We start from the raw sequence: 14693 nt of genomic DNA on the forward strand, positions 1-14693 counted from the left end.
ACATTTACATGTTCATACAGATTCTGTGTAAATATTTACACGTTCATACAGATTCTCTGTAAATATTTACATGTTCATACAGATTCTGTGTAAATATTTACATGTTCATACAGATTCTGTGTAAATATTTACAGGTATATACAGATTCTGTGTAAATATTTACTGGTTTTTTACCGTTTCTGTGTAAATATTTACATGTTTACGCAGATTCTGTGTAAATATTGACATGTTTATAAAGATTCTGTGTCAATATTTACATGTTCATACAGATTCTGTGTAAATATTTACATGTTTATACAGATACTGTGTAAATATTGACATGTTTATACAGATTCTTTCTAAATATTAACATGTTTATACAGATTCTGTGTAAATATTTGCATGTTTATACGGATTATGTGTAAATATTTACATGTTTATACAAATTCTGTGTAAATATTTACATGTTTATACAGATTCTGTGTAAATATTTAGATGTTTATACTGATTCTGTGTAAACATTTACATGTTTATACTGATTCTGTCTAAATATTTACATGTATATAAAGATTCGGTGTAAATATTTACATGCTCGAACAGATTCTGTGTAAATATTTACATGTTTATACAGATTCTGTGTAAATATTTACATGTTTATACAGATTCTGTGTAAATATTTACATGTTTATACAGATTCTGTGTGAATATTTGCATGTTTATACATATTCTGTGTAAATATTTACCTTTTTATACAGATTCTTTGTAAATATTTACATATTTATAGAGATTCTGTGTAAATATTTACATGTTTATAAAGATTCTGTGTAAATATTTACATGTTTATAAAAATTCTGTGTAAATATTAACATGTTTATACAGATTCTGTGTAAATATTTTCATGTTTACACTGATTCTGTGTAAATATTGACATATTTATACAGATTCTGTGTAATTATTGAAATGTTTATACAGATACTGTGTAAATATTTACAGGTTTTTAAAGATTCTGTGTAAATATTTACTGGTTTTTACAGATTCTGTGTAAATATTTACATGTTTATACAGATTCTGTGTAAATATTGACATGTTAATACAGATTCAGTGTAAATATTTACATGTTTATAGAGATTCTGTGTGAATATTTACATGTTTATACAGATTCTGTGTAAATATTGACATGTTCATACAGATTATGTGTAAATATTTACACGATTTAAAGATTCTGTGTAAATATTTACTGGTTTTTACAGATTCTGTGTAAATATTTACATGTTTATACACATTCTGTGTAAATATTTACATGTTCACACATACTGTGAAAATATTTACATGTTTATACAGATTCTATGTAAATATTTACAAGTTTATACAGATTCTGTGTAAATATTTACATGTTTATACAGATTCTGTGTAAAAATTTACATTTTTATACAGATTCTGCGTAAATATTTACAGGTTTTTACAGATTCTGTGTAAATCTTTACATGATCATACAGATTCTGTGTACATATTTACAACTTTATACTGATTCTTTGTAAATATTTACATTTCCATACAGATTCTTTGTAAAAATTAAGATGTTCATACAGATTCTGTGTAAATATTTACATGTTTGTACAGATTCTGTGTAAATATTTACATGTTTATACAGATTCTGTGTAAATATTTACATGTTTATACAGATTGTGTGTAAATATTTACATGTTTATACTGATTGGGTCTAAATATTTACATGTTTATACAGATTCGGTGTAAATATTTACATGCTCGAACAGATTCTGTGTAAACATTTACATGTTTATACAGATTCTGTGTAAATATTGACATGTTTATACAGATTCTGTGTAAATATTTACAGGATTTAAAGATTCTGTGTAAATATTTACTGGTTTTTACAGATTCTCTGTAAATATTTACATGTTTATAAAGATTCTGCGTAAATATTTACATGTTTATACACATTCTGTGTAAATATTTTCATGTTTATACACATTCTGTGTAAATATTAACATGTTCATACAGATTCTGTGTAAATATTTACATTGCTATACAGATTCTGTGTAAATATTTACATGTTCATACAGATTCTGTGTAAACATTAACATGTTTATACACATTCTGTGTAAATATTTACATGTTCATATAGATTCTGTGTAAATATTTACATGTTTGCACAGATTCTGTGTAAATATTTACATGTTTATACAGATTCTGTGTAAATATTTACATGTTTATAGAGATTCTGTGTGAATATTTACATTTTTATACAGATTCTGTGTAAATATTTACATGTTTATACAGATTCTGTGTAAATATTTACATATTTATACCGATTCTGTGTAAATATTTACATGTTAATTAAGATTCTGTTTAAATATTAACATGTTTATACAGATTCTGTGTAAATGTTTTAATGTTCATACACATTCTGTGTAAATATTGACATGTTTATACAGATTCTTTGTAAATATTGACATGTTTATACAGATTCTGTGTAAATATTTACAGGATTTAAAGATTCTGTGTAAATATTTGCTGGTTTTTACAGATTCTGTGTAAATATTTACATGTTTATATACATTCTGTGTAAATATTTACATGTTCATACACATTCTGTAGAAATATTAACATGTTTACACAGATTGTGTGTAAATATTTACATGTTTATACTGATTCTGTGTTAATATTTACATGTTCACACAGATTCTTTGTAATTATTTTCATGTTTATACAGATTCTGTGTAAATATTTACATGTTTTTACAGATTCTGGTAAATATTTACATGTTTATAGAGTTTCTGTGTAAATATTTACATGTTTATTCAGATTCTGTGTAAACATTTACAATTTCATACAGATTCAGTGTAAATATTTACATGTTCATACTGATCCTGTGTAAATATTTACAAGTATATACAGAGTCTGTGTAAACATTTACATGTTCATACAGATTCTGTGTAAATATTTACATGTTCATACAGATTCTGTGTAAATATTTACAGGTATATACAGATTCTGTGTAAATATTTACAGGTTTTTACAGATTCTGTGTAAATATTTACATGTTTACGCAGATTCTGTGTAAATATTGACATGTTTATACAGATTCTGTGTCAATATTTACATGTTCATACAGATTCTGTGTAAATATTTACATGTTTATACAGATTCTGTGTAAATATTGACATGTGTATACAGATTCTTTCTAAATATTTACATGTTTATACAGATTCTGTGTAAATATTTACATGTTTATACAGATTCTGTGTAAATATTTACATGTTTATACAGATTCTGTGTAAATATTTACATGTTTATACAGATTCTGTGTAAATATTTACATGTTTATACAGATTCTGTGTAAATATTTACATGTTTATACTGATTCTCTCTAAATATTTACATGTTTATACAGATTCGGTGTAAATATTTACATATTTATACAGATTCTGTGTGAATATTTACATGTTTATACATATTCTGTGTAAATATTTACATTTTTATACAGATTCTTTGTAAATATTTACATATTTATACAGATTCTGTGTAAATATTTACATGTTTATAAAGATTCTGTGTAAATATTTACATGTTTATGAAAATTCTGTGTAAATATTAACATGTTTATACAGATTCTTTGTAAATATTTTCATGTTTATACTGATTCTGTGTAAATATTGACATGTTTATACAGATTCTGTGTAATTATTGACATGTTTATACAGATACTGTGTAAATATTTACAGGTTTTTAAAGATTCTGTGTAAATATTTACTGGTTTTTACAGATTCTGTGTAAACATTTACATGTTTATACAGATTCTGTGTAAATATTGACATGTTAATACAGATTCAGTGTAAATATTGACATGTTTATACAGATTCTGTGTAAATATTGACATGTTCATACAGATTCTGTGTAAATATTTACAGGATTTAAAGATTCTGTGTAAATATTTACTGGTTTTTACAGATTCTGTGTAAATATTTACATGTTTATACACATTCTGTGTAAATATTTACATGTTCACACATACTGTGAAAATATTTACATGTTTATACAGATTCTGTGTAAATATTTACATGTTTATACAGATTCTGTGTAAATATTTACATGTTCATACACATTCTGTGTAAATATTTACAGGTTTATACAGATTCTGTGTAAATATTTACATGTTTATACAGATTCTGTGTAAATATTTACATGTTTATACAGATTCTGTGTAAATATTATCATGTTTATGCAGATTCGGTGTAAATATTGACATGTTTATACAGATTCTGTGTAAATATTTACATGTTCATACAGATCCTGTGTAAATATTTACAAGTATATACAGAGTCTGTGTAAACATTTACATGTTCATACAGATTCTGTGTAAATATTTACACGTTCATACAGATTCTCTGTAAATATTTACATGTTCATACAGATTCTGCGTAAATATTTACATGTTCATACAGATTCTGTGTAAATATTTACAGGTATATACAGATTCTGTGTAAATATTTACTGGTTTTTACAGATTCTGTGTAAATATTTACATGTTTACGCAGATTCTGTGTAAATATAGACATGTTTATACAGATTCTGTGTCAATATTTACATGTTCATACAGATTCTGTGTAAATATTTACATGTTTATACAGATTCTGTGTAAATATTGACATGTTTATACAGATTCTTTCTAAATATTAACATGTTTATACAGATTCTGTGTAAATATTTACATGTTTATACAGATTATGTGTAAATATTTACATGTTTATACAGATTCTGTGTAAATATTGACATGTTTATACAGATTCTTTCTAAATATTAACATGTTTATACAGATTCTGTGTAAATATTTACATGTTTATGCAGATTATGTGTAAATATTTACATCTTTATACAGATTCTGTGTAAATATTTTCATGTGTATACAGATTCTGTGTAAATATTTACATGTTTATACAGATTCTGTGTAAATATTTACATGTTTATACAGATTCTGTGTAAATATTTACATGTTTATACAGATTCTGTGTAAATATTTACATGTTTATACAGATTCTGTGTAAATATTTACATGTTTATACAGATTCTGTGTAAATATTTACATGTTTATACAGATTCTGTGTAAATATTTACATGTTTATACTGATTCTCTCTAAATATTTACATGTTTATACAGATTCGGTGTAAATATTTACATATTTATACAGATTCTGTGTGAATATTTACATGTTTATACATATTCTGTGTAAATATTTACATTTTTATACAGATTCTTTGTAAATATTTACATATTTATACAGATTCTGTGTAAATATTTACATGTTTATAAAGATTCTGTGTAAATATTTACATGTTTATAAAAATTCTGTGTAAATATTGACATGTTTATACAGATTCTGTGTAAATATTTACATGTTCATACAGATCCTGTGTAAATATTTACAAGTATATACAGAGTCTGTGTAAACATTTACATGTTCATACAGATTCTGTGTAAATATTTACACGTTCATACAGATTCTCTGTAAATATTTACATGTTCATACAGATTCTGTGTAAATATTTACATGTTCATACAGATTCTGTGTAAATATTTACAGGTATATACAGATTCTGTGTAAATATTTACTGGTTTTTACAGATTCTGTGTAAATATTTACATGTTTACGCAGATTCTGTGTAAATATTGACATGTTTATACAGATTCTGTGTCAATATTTACATGTTCATACAGATTCTGTGTAAATATTTACATGTTTATACAGATTCTGTGTAAATATTGACATGTTTATACAGATTCTTTCTAAATATTAACATGTTTATACAGATTCTGTGTAAATATTTACATGTTTATACAGATTATGTGTAAATATTTACATGTTTATACAGATTCTGTGTAAATATTGACATGTTTATACAGATTCTTTCTAAATATTAACATGTTTATACAGATTCTGTGTAAATATTTACATGTTTATACAGATTATGTGTAAATATTTACATGTTTATACAGATTCTGTGTAAATATTTTCATGTTTATACAGATTCTGTGTAAATATTTACATGTTTATACAGATTCTGTGTAAATATTTACATGTTTATACAGATTCTGTGTAAATATTTACATGTTTATACAGATTCTGTGTAAATATTTACATGTTTATACAGATTCTGTGTAAATATTTACATGTTTATACAGATTCTGTGTAAATATTTACATGTTTATACAGATTCTGTGTAAATATTTACATGTTTATACTGATTCTCTCTAAATATTTACATGTTTATACAGATTCGGTGTAAATATTTACATATTTATACAGATTCTGTGTGAATATTTACATGTTTATACATATTCTGTGTAAATATTTACATTTTTATAGAGATTCTTTGTAAATATTTACATATTTATACAGATTCTGTGTAAATATTTACATGTTTATAAAGATTCTGTGTAAATATTTACATGTTTATAAAAATTCTGTGTAAATATTAACATGTTTATACAGATTCTTTGTAAATATTTTCATGTTTATACTGATTCTGTGTAAATATTGACATGTTTATACAGATTCTGTGTAATTATTGACATGTTTATACAGATACTGTGTAAATATTTACAGGTTTTTAAAGATTCTGTGTAAATATTTACTGGTTTTTACAGATTCTGTGTAAACATTTACATGTTTATACAGATTCTGTGTAAATATTGACATGTTAATACAGATTCAGTGTAAATATTGACATGTTTATACAGATTCTGTGTAAATATTGACATGTTCATACAGATTCTGTGTAAATATTTACAGGATTTAAAGATTCTGTGTAAATATTTACTGGTTTTTACAGATTCTGTGTAAATATTTACATGTTTATACACATTCTGTGTAAATATTTACATGTTCACACATACTGTGAAAATATTTACATGTTTATACAGATTCTTTGTAAATATTGACATGTTTATACAGATTCTGTGTAAATATTTACATGTTTATACAGATTCTGTGTAAATATTGACATGTTTATACAGATTCTGTGTAATTATTGACATGTTTATACAGATACTGTGTAAATATTTACAGGTTTTTAAAGATTCTGTGTAAATATTTACTGGTTTTTGCAGATTCTGTGTAAATATTTACATGTTTATACACATTCAGTGTAAATATTTACATGCTCGAACAGATTCTGTGTAAATATTTACATGTTTATACAGATTCTGTGTAAATATTGACATGTTAACACAGAGTCTGTGTAAATATTTACATGTTTATACAGATTCTGTGTAAATATTTACATGTTTATACAGATTCTGTGTGAATATTTACATGTTTATACATATTCTGTGTAAATATTTACATATTTATACAGATTCTTTGTAAATATTTACATATTTATACAGATTCTGTGTAAATATTTACATGTTTATAAAGATTCTGTGTAAATATTTACATGTTTATAAAAATTCTGTGTAAATATTAACATGTTTATATAGATCCTGTGTAAATATTTTCATGTTTATACTGATTCTGTGTAAATATTGACATGTTTATACAGATTCTGTGTAATTATTGACATGCTTATACAGATACAGTGTAAATATTTATAGGTTTTTAAAGATTCTGTGTAAATATTTACTGGTTTTTACAGATTCTGTGTAAATATTTACATGTTTATACAGATTCTGTGTAAATATTGACATGTTTATACACATTCTGTGTAAATATTTACATGTTTATAGAGATTCTGTGTGAATATTTACATGTTTATACAGATTCTGTGTAAATATTTACATGTTTATACAGATTCTGTGTAAATATTTGCATGATTATACAGATTCTGTGTAAATATTTACATGTTTATACTGATTCTGTCTAAATATTTACATGTTTATACAGATTCGGTGTAAATATTTACATGCTCGAACAGATTCTGTGTAAACATTTACATGTTTATACAGATTGTGTGTAAATATTGACATGTTCATACAGATTCTGTGTAAATATTTACAGGATTTAAAGATTCTGTGTAAATATTTACTGGTTTTTACAGATTCTGTGTAAATATTTACATGTTTATACACATTCTGTGTAAATATTTACATGTTCACACATACAGTGAAAATATTTACATGTTTATACAGATTCTGTGTAAATATTTACATGTTTATACAGATTCTGTGTGAATATTTACATGTTTATACAGATTCTGTGTAAAAATTCACATTTTTATACAGATTCTGTGTAAATATTTACAGGTTTTTACAGATTCTGTGTAAATCTTTACATGATCATACAGATTCTGTGTACATATTTACATCTTTATACTGAATCTTTGTAAATGTTTACATTTCCATACAGATTCTTTGTAAAAATTAAGATGTTCATACAGATTCTGTGTAAATATTTACATGTTTGTACAGATTCTGTGTAAATATTTACATGTTTATACACATTCTGTGTAAATATTTACATGTTCACACATTCTGTGGATATATTTACATGTTTATAGAGATTCTGTGTAAATATTTACATGTTTATACAGATTCTGTGTAAAAATTTACATGTTTATACAGATTCTGTGTAAATATTTACATGTTCATACAGATTCTGTGTAAATATTTACAGGTTTATACAGATTCTGTGTAAATATTTACATGTTTATACAGATTCTGTGTAAATATTTGCATGTTTATACAGATTCTGTGTAAATATTTTCATGTTTATGCAGATTCGGTGTAAATATTGACATGTTTATACAGATTCTGTGTAAATATTTACATGTTCATACAGATTCTGTGTAAATATTGACATGTTCATACAGATTCTGTGTAAATATTTACATGTTTATACAGATTCTGTGTAAATATTGACATGTTTATACAGATTCTGTGTAAATATTTACAGGATTTAAAGATTCTGTGTAAATATTTACTGGTTTTTACAGATTATGTGTAAATATTTACATGTTTATAGACATTCTGTGTAAATATTTACATGTTCACACATACTGTGTAAATATTTACATGTTTATACAGATTCTGTGTAAATATTTACATGTTTATACAGATTCTGTGTAAATATTTACATGTTTATACAGATTCTGTATAAATATTTACATATTTAAAGAGATTCTGTGTAAATATTTAAAAGTTTATAAAGATTCTGTGTAAATATTTTCATGTTCATACATATTCTGTGTAAATATTGACATGTTTATACAGATTCTTTGTAAATGTTGACATGTTTATACAGATTCTGTGTAAATATTTACAGGATTTAAAGATTCTGTGTAAATATTTGCTGGTTTTTACAGATTCTGTGTAAATATTTACATGTTTATATATATTCTGTGTAAATATTTACATGTTCATACACATTCTGTAGAAATATTTACATGTTTACACAGATTGTGTGTTAATATTTACATGTTTATACTGATTCTGTGTTAATATTTACATGTTCACACAGATTCTTTGCAATTATTTTCATGTTTATACAGATTCAGTGTAAATATTTACATGTTTTTACAGATTCTGGTAAATATTTACATGTTTATAGAGTTTCTGTGTAAATATTTACATATTTATTCAGATTCTGTGTAAACATTTACAATTTCATACAGATTCAGTGTAAATATTTACATGTTCATACAGATCCTGTGTAAATATTTACATGTATATACAGAGTCTGTGTAAACATTTACATGTTCATACAGATTCTGTGTAAATATTTATGTTTATACTGATTCTGTCTAAATATTTACATGTTTATACACATTCAGTGTAAATATTTACATGCTCGAACAGATTCTGTGTAAATATTTACATGTTTATACAGATTCTGTGTAAATATTGACATGTTCATACAGATTCTGTGTAAATATTTACAGGATTTAAAGATTCTGTGTAAATATTTACTGGTTTTTACAGATTCTGTGTAAATATTTACATGTTTATACACATTCTGTGTAAATATTTACATGTTCACACATACTGTGAAAATATTTACATGTTTATACAGATTCTGTGTAAATATTTACATGTTTATACAGATTCTGTGTAAATATTTACATGTTTATACAGATTCTGTGTAAAAATTTACATTTTTATACAGATTCTGTGTAAATATTTACAGGTTTTTACAGATTCTGTGTAAATCTTTACATGATCATACAGATTCTGTGTACATATTTACATCTTTCTACTGATTCTTTGTAAATGTTTACATTTCCATACAGATTCTTTGTAAAAATTAAGATGTTCATACAGATTCTGTGTAAGTATTTACATGTTTGTACAGATTCTCTGTAAATATTTACATGTTTATACACATTCTGTGTAAATATTTACATGTTCACACATACTGTGTATATATTTACATGTTTATAGAGATTCTGTGTAAATATTTACATGTTTATACAGATTCTGTGTAAATATTTACATGTTTATACAGATTCTGTGTAAAAATTTACATTTTTATACAGATTCTGTGTAAATATTTACATGTTTATACAGATTCTGTGTAAATATATGCATGTTCATACAGATTCTGTGTAAATATTTACAGGTTTATACAGATTCTGTGTAAATATTTACATGTTTATACAGATTCTGTGTAAATATTTACATGTTTTTGCAGATTCTGTGTAAATATTTTCATGTTTATGCAGATTCGGTGTAAATATTGACATGTTCATACAGATTCTGTGTAAATATTTACATTTTCATACAGATTCTGTGTAAATATTGACATGTTCATACAGATTCTGTGTAAATATTGACATGTTTATACAGATTCTGTGTAAATATTGACATGTTTATACAGATTCTGTGTAAATATTTACATGAGTATACAGATTCTGTGTAAATATTGACATGTTTATACAGATTCTGTGTAAATATTTACATGTTTGTAGAGATTCTGTGTGAATATTTACATTTTTATACAGATTCTGTGTAAATATTTACATGTTTATACAGATTCTGTATAAATATTTACATATTTATACAGATTCTTTGTAAATATTTACAAGTTTATAAAGATTCTGTGTAAATATTAACATGTTTATACAGATTCTGTGTAAATATTTTCATGTTCATACATATTCTGTGTAAATATTGACATGTTTATACAGATTCTTTGTAAATATTGACATGTTTATACAGATTCTGTGTAAATATTTACAGGATTTAAAGATTCTGTGTAAATATTTGCTGGTTTTTACAGATTCTGTGTAAATATTTACATGTTTATATACATTCTGTGTAAATATTTACATGTTCATACACATTCTGTAGAAATATTTACATGTTTACACAGATTGTGTGTAAATATTTACATGTTTATACTGATTCTGTGTTAATATTTACATGTTTACACAGATTCTTTGTAATTATTTTCATGTTTATACAGATTCTGTGTAAATATTTACATGTTTTTACAGATTCTGGTAAATATTTTCATGTTTATAGAGTTTCTGTGTAAATATTTACATGTTTATTCTGATTCTGTGTAAACATTTACAATTTCATACAGATTCAGTGTAAATATTTACATGTTCATACTGATCCTGTGTAAATATTTACAAGTATATACAGAGTCAGTGTAAACATTTACATGTTCATACAGATTCTGTGTAAGTATTTACACGTTCATACAGATTCTCTGTAAATATTTACATGTTCATACAGATTCTGTGTAAATATTTACATGTTCATACAGATTCTGTGTAAATATTTACAGGTATATACAGATTCTGTGTAAATATTTACTGGTTTTTACAGATTCTGTGTAAATATTTACATGTTTACGCAGATTCTGTGTAAATATTGACATGTTTATACAGATTCTGTGTCAATATTTACATGTTTATACAGATTATGTGTAAATATTTACATGTTAATACAGATTCTGTGTAAATATTTACATGTTTATACAGATTCTGTGTAAATACTTACATGTTTATACTGATTCTGTCTAAATATTTACATGTTTATAAAGATTCGGTGTATATATTTACATGCTCGAACAGATTCTGTGTAAATATTTACATGTTTATACAGATTCTGTGTAAATATTGACATGTTAATGCAGAGTCTGTGTAATATTTACATGTTTATACAGATTCTGTGTAAATATTTACATGTTTATACAGATTCTGTGTGAATATTTACATGTTTATACATATTCTCTTTAAATATTTACATTTTTATACAGATTCTTTGTAAATATTTACATATTTATACAGATTATGTGTAAATATTTACATGTTTATAAAGATTCTGTGTAAATATTTACATGTTTATAAAAATTCTGTGTAAATATTAACATGTTTATACAGATTCTGTGTAAATATTTTCATGTTTATACTGATTCTGTGTAAATATTGAAATGTTTATACAGATTCTGTGTAATTATTGACATGTTTATACAGATACTGTGTAAATATTTACAGGTTTTTAAATATTCTGTGTAAATATTTACTGGTTTTTACAGATTCTGTGTAAATATTGACATGTTTATACAGATTCTGTGTAAATATTGACATGTTTATACAGATTCTGTGTAAATATTTACATGTTTATAGAGATTCTGTGTGAATATTTACATGTTTATGCAGATTCTGTGTAAATATTTACATGTTTATACAGATTCTGTGTAAATATTTACATGTTTATACAGATTCTGTGTAAATATTTACATGTTTATACTGATTCTGTCTAAATATTTACATGTTTATACAGATTCGGTGTAAATATTTACATGCTCGAACAGATTCTGTGTAAATATTTACATGTTTATACAGATTCTGTGTAAATATTGACATGTTTATACAGATTCTGTGTAAATATTTACAGTATTTAAAGATTCTGTGTAAATATTTACTGGTTTTTACAGATTCTGTGTAAATATTTACATGTTTATACACATTCTGTGTAAATATTTACATGTTCACACATACTGTGTATATATTTACATGTTTATAGAGATTCTGTGTAAATATTTACATGTTTATACAGATTCTGTGTAAATATTTACATGTTTATACAGATTCTGTGTAAATATTGACATGTTTATACAGATTTTGTGTAAATATTTACATGTTCATACAGATTCTGTGTCAATATTGACATGTTCATACAGATTCTGTGTAAATATTTACATGTTTATACAGATTCTGTGTAAATATTGACATGTTTATACAGATTCTGTGTAAATATTGACATGTTTATACAGATTCTGTGTAAATATTGACATGTTTATACAGATTCTGTGTAAATATTGACATGTTTATAGAGATTCTGTGTGAATATTTACATTTTTATACAGATTCTGTGTAAATATTTACATGTTTATACAGATTCTGTGTAAATATTTACATATTTATACAGATTTTGTGTAAATATTTACAAGTTTATAAAGATTCTGTGTAAATATTAACATGTTTATACAGATTCTGTGTAAATATTTTCATGTTCATACACATTCTGTGTAAATATTGACATGTTTATACAGATTCTTTGTAAATATTGACATATTTATACAGATTCTGTGTAAATATTTACAGGATTTAAAGATTCTGTGTAAATATTTGCTGGTTTTACAGATTCTGTGTAAATATTTACATGTTTATATACATTCTGTGTAAATATTTACATGTTCATACACATTCTGTAGAAATATTTACATGTTTACACAGATTGTGTGTAAATATTTACATGTTTATACTGATTCTGTGTTAATATTTACATGTTTACACAGATTCTTTGTAATTATTTTCATGTTTATACAGATTCTGTGTAAATATTTACATGTTTTTACAGATTCTGGTAAATATTTACATGTTTATAGAGTTTCTGTGTAAATATTTACACGTTTATTCAGATTCTGTGTAAACATTTACAATTTCATACAGATTCAGTGTAAATATTTACATGTTCATACTGATCCTGTGTAAATATTTACAAGTATATACAGAGTCTGTGTAAACATTTACATGTTCATACAGATTCTGTGTAAATATTTACACGTTCATACAGATTCTCTGTAAATATTTACATGTTCATACAGATTCTGTGTAAATATTTACATGTTCATACAGATTCTGTGTAAATATTTACAGGTATATACAGATTCTGTGTAAATATTTACTTGTTTTTACAGATTCTGTGTAAATATTTACATGTTTACGCAGATTCTGTGTAAATATTGACATGTTTATACAGATTCTGTGTCAATATTTACATGTTCATACAGATTCTGGGTAAATATTTACATGTTTATACAGATTCTGTGTAAATATTTACATGTTTATACAGATTCTGTGTAAATATTTACATGTTTATACTGATTCTGTCTAAATATTTACATGTTTATAAAGATTCGGTGTAAATATTTACATGCTCGAAGAGATTCCGTGTAAATATTGACATGTTAATACAGAGTCTGTGTAAATATTTACATGTTTATACAGATTCTGTGTAAATATTTACATGTTTATACAGATTCTGTGTGAATATTTACATGTTTATACATATTCTGTGTAAATATTTACATTTTTATACAGATTCTTTGTAAATATTCACATATTTATACAGATTCTGTGTAAATATTTACATGTTTATAAAGATTCTGTGTAAATATTTACATGTTTATAAAAATTCTGTGTAAATATTAACATGTTTATACAGATTCTGTGTAAATATT

Source organism: Pan troglodytes, chromosome 22 (assembly GCF_028858775.2).
Source record: "Pan troglodytes isolate AG18354 chromosome 22, NHGRI_mPanTro3-v2.0_pri, whole genome shotgun sequence".
Lineage (NCBI taxonomy): Eukaryota > Metazoa > Chordata > Mammalia > Primates > Hominidae > Pan > Pan troglodytes.